Below are 8,289 nucleotides of genomic sequence, written 5' to 3' on the forward strand. Positions count from 1 at the left end.
TGGAATATTCTTAGAGGTGCTTATAAAATGCTCATTTTAAATAGCGTTGTACAGAAGCTGGTCAGAAAGGGAGAGTCAAATCTTTTGTGTGCAGGGTTGGTAAATATAACATTAGTGAAGTTTGAGTTTCTGCCACAGATAATAACTTCTCAAAGACTGGCCTACGGCAAATAAATCATGTTTCAGTTTTCCTCTCCCTATTTCTTATATGATGCTTGTGTGTCACAGCAGACCATAGGTTTAATTATGTTTATGGCAGAATATGTAATGTTCACGGTAAAGGGAAAGGTCTCCCCAAAGAAACATCAGTAAATTAACTGAAAGCTAATTATAAATATATATATGAAGACATTTATAGTGCGCCAACAAGCCTCAGGGAAATAATAAATTGTTTAGGGGTGCAAAACCACGACTGGTTTGACTGCCGATGTCCACTGAATTCACAACTTTCTTAACCTGTAACTGATTCCAGAGGTGTTTGACCTCTGACATATAGGAAAATTTTACATTATTCCAGATAAAAACTTCAGCTCAATAAATAAATGTGAATGTAAGCCTATTACTGACAGCAACAACATGGTTTCACTCAATATCTACATAATATCAGGACAGAGAGTTTGGGTAAAGATAAATAAAACTCTTATTGACACAGGAAAATGATTAAAATGCAATTTCACACAATGATCAACAATCAATATCATGGAAAGCTGAGGGAAGAGATAATGGAGAACTAAAGGAGAACTGAACCAAAACAGTCAAACTGGAGAGAGTGTGTCTGTATGTACAGTATGTATGTGTGGTGTGTGTCTCTGTGTCTGTGTTTATGTGAATTATTTTGCTTAACACATAAGGTGGAGGAAGAGATAGAGTTTCTGCAACAAAGGAACAACAGAATGTTGAGCCTGTTAGTTCACTCCGTGAATTATGACTGTTGGCAACAATATTTGCCGCCCTATTACTGAGGGCAAACTATGGCTCGTTAGTTTGATGTGTTATGGAGTTAGTAATGTTATTAGATCAATGCTGGTACAACCTGAATGTGAAACACCTAAAATGTGAGGGTTTCTCTTGTCAAATAAAGATTAGACAAGATAGATCACCAGCAAAATTTTTTCTGGTCAACAATTTAAGTTCAGTGATGGATATGGTGTTCTTGCTCGAATCTTCATCTTTTTGCCATGCATCCAACTTGTGTCAAAAAGGATGCCAGGAACATAATTTTCCAGTCAAAGATTATAGAATTAGAGTTTTTTCAAAGCATACAGGTTCATTTCTATGTTAGAGAGTGAGCAGACAAAGAAGCATGGAACTTGTTCACTTTTTTTCCCCCTTTTTCTCCCTAATTTGGAACATACAGTTACCCACGGCCTTCCAGGCTTGTACATCTCTTCCTTCCTTTGACAAACCCCTATATATTTCTGAACTCATGCAGCACTGTCAAGCAATAGAACATACTTGGAAGAGAATCATTGCAACTCCTTGCACAAAGTTACCTGCCGCTACAGAGGCTTCGAACTGTCACTCATTGCTGTTGCACAGTAAGAAGAACACGGACAAATGTATTCTGCTTGACCCCTGGCCATAGATGTAGAATGCAATTCTAAACTGTGCATTTTAATTTTTTAATTCCCTGCAACTATTTTACTGGATACAGAGAAATCAATATATGGCACTAAAGCAAAACCCATTATTTGTGATGTCATGGGGGGAGGGATGTGTCATTTCCTGTTAGCTTTGTACCTTTGACCAATAAAACTTTCCTTAATCTTTCCGTAGGCTGTCACATTAAACACAGCCTGTCCGTAACACCATTATTATAAACAATGTGTTTTCTCAGCAGGCACTTGTATTGATTGAGCCAACCAGCCTGTGCAAAGTGCTTTTCCCTTAAGTATTACTGCAAAGACTGACTCATCTGGTCCTATTCTTTCCTGGACAATGAAGATAACTGGGGACTTCTTTTGAGCCATGATGATAATTGAATGAGTTTGTTAGAATTACATACAGTTAGAGCTCAGTGAAGCCACGCTTACAATGTTGCTGATGTCCTCTTCCCAAACGATGTCTGAATTTTATTTGTTCATGTACAGCTGAGTGAATTTGCCTGTTAGATCTATTAAAATAATTAAACCCATTACAACAGACCTTTGTTTATGAGCAACTTGCTTATTAAAATCGAATTAATTAGTCAGCTGAAACCATCCTTGCCCATCAGATGACAGACGCAGACAGGTATATGATGGCGCGATGCCTCAAGGCATTCTCGATGTCTCTGTCCATCAAAAGTGCTGGACCTTATCGAAATGACACAAAACTCATTGGAGAATGAAATGAGGAGTTGTGTTGAGTGTCAAGACGGCTTGATCTGGAACATCTCCCCAGCGGAAATGTGAAGAGGTGATAGAGAACGGAGGCACCATCTGAAGGACACAGCACACAGCAGTAGTCAGAGCTGTTTTTCTGCACAACTAGTTAAGCTAATAATTAAGAGCTGTGTTTCTCTTTCATTACGTCTTTTCAAAAGCTGTTTGAGTGCTATGACAGTTCAGTGTAGAGCATTGTGTTTTTATATATTGTCATTTAGAGCCAAAAACAGTTAATGGTACACCATTTGCTTTTGCTTGTTTAAAATTAAACTCTTAAAAGAGTTTCTCTCTCTCTCTCTCTCTCTCTCACACGCACAAACACACTTTTTTGGAAAGCATATTCTAGCACATTATTGTGTGTAGAATAAATCAGTGTAGCCTGATTTGAATTCTGCATCCCTTCCAAGATGGTTCCACTTCGGATCCATTTCCATATTCCTCCCACAGGGCTGCATATTGAAATCTGCCAAGCATTCCCGGAAGCAGTCAAGCTGAAAAGAACTTCATTATTTCTGTACTGTTCGGTCTGAGCCTTGCAGCAAGCATCTAGCTCTCATATTTTCACACTCGTTACACTTTTTAATACGATATAGCCTCTTTCCCAGACAGCTGTTGAATGTTAATATAAATATGGAGAGAAAAGTTTATATATATATATATATTTTTTTTTTCGTTTTAATATGTGGTATAATTTATTAAACTCTACTGAAACAGCTGTTTTGAACCTCTCACTGTGTCCTTGAACCCAATAAACGTTCATTACCATAGACCAAGCAAATGACAACAATTACTGACAAAGTGAGAAAATTAAAAAAAAAAAAAAAAGCTAAAACTGTGGGTCAGCGTTCCAGTCAAGGTTGGGGAGCGGGAAGAGAACTGAATGTTGAGACAGCTTGCAGCTCAACATTTTGATTAAATGGCAGAGTGGTGGCTGAATACGATTCTACTGAGTCCTCAGTGATGTCATCAATTGTTTTGCATGGCTCTCTCACCACATTGCATCTCACTCATACAAAAGAATTACTCCATAGACAGTTGACATAATTATTCTTTGCTCCTCTTTGGCTTTGTTTAAATACATATCTCATCACCTATATATGTGCATTTGTTTCTAGTTTGATTTTCTCTAAGTCTCCATATTGAATGAGTTTTATCTTCATTGACATATGTGGTGCTGTCATCATTGCAAATGATATTTCATCAGAAATGCTGTTTGGGGTTGATTTTACATCACTTGCATTGGTGAATCATACATTTTGATCTTATTTTTTTATGAGTCTGGAGCCAAAACCAATCTTTGTTGCAAGGCATATCCAGATGGTGTGTGTTTGTTCCCCATAATGTGTTACTTTGCAATTATTATCAGTGAACATGACAGACAGAGAGGAAATGTGTTTTTAGCTGGGCTTTTGACATGAATGTAGCAATTTGGTGTAGAAGAGAAACATCTCTTGTCTTGCAAACACCATCAATCTTCAGGTGTCAGTGCGCTCTCACTCAGAATATTGTGACCATCCCTTACAATTTCCTCTCATCCCACTTAATATTTCTGCGAGCTACGTGCCATAAAATGGCTTTTTTGGTGGACTGTTAGTCAGCAGCATTGTGAATTATAAATATTCTTGCTTGCTTTTTCTCTGACACCTTCACTGTCCATCATTTTTTGTTGTGTGAATTTCACATGTCTATATAAAAGCAGGTGGGCAGCACAGTGGTGCTGTGGCCAGCGCTGTCGCCTCACAACAAGAAGGTCCTAGGTTTGATTCCCAGCCAGGCAGCCAGGGTTCTTCTGTGTGGTGTTTACAGACATGTGGTTTCCCCGTGTCTGCGTGGATTTCCGCCCACAGTCCAAAGTCATGTAAGTCAGGCGAATTGGAGATACTAAAAAATTGCCCATAGGTGTGAATGTGTTTGTCTGTGTGTCTGCCCCGCGATGGACTGGTGACTAGGATAAGTGGCTTGGAAAATGAATGAATGAATGTATAGACACAAGCATTTATCAGTATTTTCACCCTCTCCAAAACTTATCTTTGCATACAAATTTCACGTGCACAAAAGCCATTTCCCTTTTTTAATTTAATTTTTGAATAGTCATGTCCAACATCATGAAGATCACTGATCCATGAAATTTCATGTCTACATTTTCTTTTAAAAGGAATGGACAAACCTAACAAACAAAGGCTTTATTTACTGTAAGAATTAGGTCCAAATTGATTACTTGCAGTCAGAACCATGCACAAATATGTATGAAAACCTGTAGGCTCTGCGGGGGAAATTGCGGGAGTCTACAGTTGAGAAAATCAATTTCCTCCAAAACATTGCAAACTCAGAGATGGAATCTCAAGTCAACATGAATTCTCAAAAGTATATAATTTACTGTCTCCTGTCACTCAGCTGTGTTCACAGCTCAAAATAGGCTTTAATTTCCACATTTGTGCAGTTTCTGTTTAACAAGGTTGGCAAGATTTTTTTTTTTCTTCAGAAAAAACAGTGATTAACTAACACAACTCTGATCTGAGAGTGTGTGCCATGGAGAAAAAAGACAGCCAAAACTTCTTTTGCAGTCACTGATTTTGAAAGGTTATTCCAGTAAAAGCATATCTTAAAAGCGTTTTTACAGACAGTAACTTCCTGTGGCCAGACATGTAATTTTCACAATCATTTCACATTTCATATTAAGATTTTGCTGCCCTGAAGTGCATAACACAGACATTTTTACATCGGTGCAAAAAATGGAAGCTAGCATGGATAGGCTACAACAGGAAAGCTCTGTAACTCTAATAAGAAATGTGTTTATGATTCTGAGAAATTGTCACAGAAATTTATTTTGTGTTGTTCTCTCCCTTGATGTAGTTCTACTGAAATTATCATGAAAGTCTAAGGAACAAATTTAAAAAGCAATATCAATATGTCCCTCCCAGTTATGTCAGAAAATGTGACCCAAGCAGTTCATTGTATTCACACATTAATTATGAATTTTGTCAGTTGTGCAGTATAACGAAAGATAACACGGGGAAACTGACTTTCTAGCCCTCACAAGCCAGTGCAGTCAACCTGTGACAGCTTCTCCTCCTGTTGTGCTAGATATCAGCTATCTTAGTTTCATACAGTATACAATATAATTGAAGGACATGCAAGAGCTTATGTAACAGGGAAGAAAGTTTATTTTTGGCAAGCTTACCAAGCTAGTCTATATTTATAAAAGTCAAGCAGTGCCAAGACAGGATTTCACATCGGGGAGCGATGAATATTTTACTGGGGTTCATGACCATGTTAAGTGGAATCATTTAGCTCATTTGAAGATGGCGAACCTTATGGTCTGATGAGACTCTTGGTACAAAGCTTGAATATGTTTTTGCAGAGTTTTTCTTTTCTTGTAGTCCCACAAGCTTTTATGATGGAGGTAAAAACAAAGAAAACAATGCCTGAAGGTAAACAGCCATGCAGCTGCAGTGCGCATCTTCCGTTACATTCTGGATCATGAATAAATTATGACAGCACTTTGTTTTGGTTGGTAATATGTCCCTTGAGATGGACAAACGTGGTCAGTTTTGTCCTTGTGTGAATCACCTGTTAAGGATTGATTAAGCTTTAGTCTGAGATGAGCGCAGCTCAGGAGCTCCCAAAGGGTTGTGGATTAGTTTGCCTTGGTAGCTGTAAAAGAGCCAAGATTTGATTAATTAGTCATTAAAAGTGGCACATCCCCTGCTATGGAGATGGGACTACTGCAAACGAGTTACTGAGGAATGAGAGAGGTGAATTTGAGCCCTGTTTAGGGATTTCGTAAATGTTGCACGAGCTAGGAAGCCATTTCCAACCCCTCCATATTGTCCGTAATGGACGTTGGCCAAGCTGTGCCTCTATGCCCATGTAGACTGGAGGATGGTTTTTTTTGCTGTCTAAAAATAAGCAATTTCTTTCTTTCTTTCTTTCTTTCTTTCATGAGTGGCAAAAACATGTGATGCTGGGATTTTACTTATCTACATCAATTTGTGTGTGGACGAATAATAATAATAATAAAAAAAGACCTCTAAATTGGAAACCTGTGAAAGCTGTGAGAGTTATGTTTAGACACCAAAAACGGCTGCTGGGGCATTCCTGCAACTTCATGTGGCTCAGACAATCAAGGTTTGTTAGTAAAACTTGCCAAAATATCATTAATTGCAGAGTATAATTACATGGCTGTTCTTTAAAACCTTGGCCCTATTTAAATGTGACAAAACACGGTTTTGAAATACTCTGAAAACTTCAATGGAGCATTAAATTTTGACTGTAGGTGAAATTGTAATATCTGAAGTTGCTATGCTCACTGCATATTCACTCCCTCATCATCTGACGTGGAAATGAAAGTGTTTCTTAGAGCTGTGTTTAGACACTGCCTTGGCCTAGATAAGCAGTCTGGGCTAAAGCACACACTAGATATGAAAGACTCACACAGATGACTGACTGATATGTGTCAGTGGACTGTCCGGACAGACAGGCCCATGAATACATAACCTATTCTTCACATGACAGGGAATACATGCACTTGCTTTATGGCATTGTCGAGGTCTCGGGTACACACTGCTATGAATCAAGCAGGGGTCTTTACTGAGTATAGAGCTCTGGAGAGGTTGTCTGCCAAATATACCAGTTTTTTTTTTTTTTCTTCAATCCTCTCCCTTTTTCTCTTTCCCTCTCTCATTTTCTACAGTTATGCAGGGTAGTATCAAACAAAATTACAGGTCTTATATTTGTCAGTTAAAAATTGTTACCTGTAATACCTGCATTTTATGTCAACAGTTCCTAAGTAATAGATTTTTCATTAGTTTACATTAATTTCATTCATTTTTCATTGGATTTTCATTTTTATTTTCATTAACAGAATTTTGTTACATACGTAATAATGACATATAACAGTATGTCATTGTAACTGCTTGCAAACTGCTCAGGACTGAATGGAATGATTTCATTGCCTGGGCTAGGTTTAGTGCAATGCTTACTAAGAGTGTATTACAGTGTAATTATCATTAATGAAGCATTCATTACAGAATAATTACATTTAAAGTCACATAAGAATATGATTTATTTCAGTTTAATTCACTGATGAGTGTGGAATTCAGAATCTTTGTTCCACCCACGTACACAGACACAGTCTATTCTGCTGAGTGGATCACAGAAACTGTTACCTGTTCAGATTAAGTTTGTTAAAAAGATGTAGCAATAGCGATTTGTGTCCGGGCAATAAAACAGAAAATAAAGTAGGACTGAATTTTTCTCTGTTGTTTCATTAGTTTGTACAGTTCTCATGTTAACCAATTCTAATCCTGTTATCAGTATAAACCTGGCTTGCCTACCCTTTTGTGTGAAAATAGTCATCTGATTAATTAAGCGACAACTCCATGCTAGCCCAAGAATATCTCATGAAGGCACATCACCCATTTGCCAAGGCAACATCAACTAGAATAATAAAACCAGTGAGCTGTGTGAAGCGTCTTCATTTTAAGGTACATTAGCTTTGGAGTCTTTCATTTATCTTTGTGCAGTGTAACACAACTTCAATATACTGTTTTCTCTTTTTAATGCTGATTTTTAAACAAGAGAACTTATACTCAGATTGGACATCATCAATCCACTGTGCTTTCTGCTTTATGCATTATGCTTAGTGGCACAGATGGAGTTTTGATCTGTCATTTAGGTAATGAGCAAGAGTCAGCAACAAGAGATGGTTTTAATTACAATTTAGAATCAATAGTTGCAATAATGTAGGAGCCGTAAGGAGGGAATTCCACATCTCTGCATCATTGTTTTTGTATCAGGCTATAGGCAGGCATTTACTCTCATTAACAAACTCCATTAGGGCCACATTGAATGTATTGCCCACAGTGATTGCAGCTTAAATTGAAAAATTCATGTGAAAAAGTCACTTGTGACATATCGTTTC

Source organism: Chanos chanos, chromosome 5, assembly GCF_902362185.1.
Source record: "Chanos chanos chromosome 5, fChaCha1.1, whole genome shotgun sequence".
In the NCBI taxonomy this organism is placed as follows: domain Eukaryota; kingdom Metazoa; phylum Chordata; class Actinopteri; order Gonorynchiformes; family Chanidae; genus Chanos; species Chanos chanos.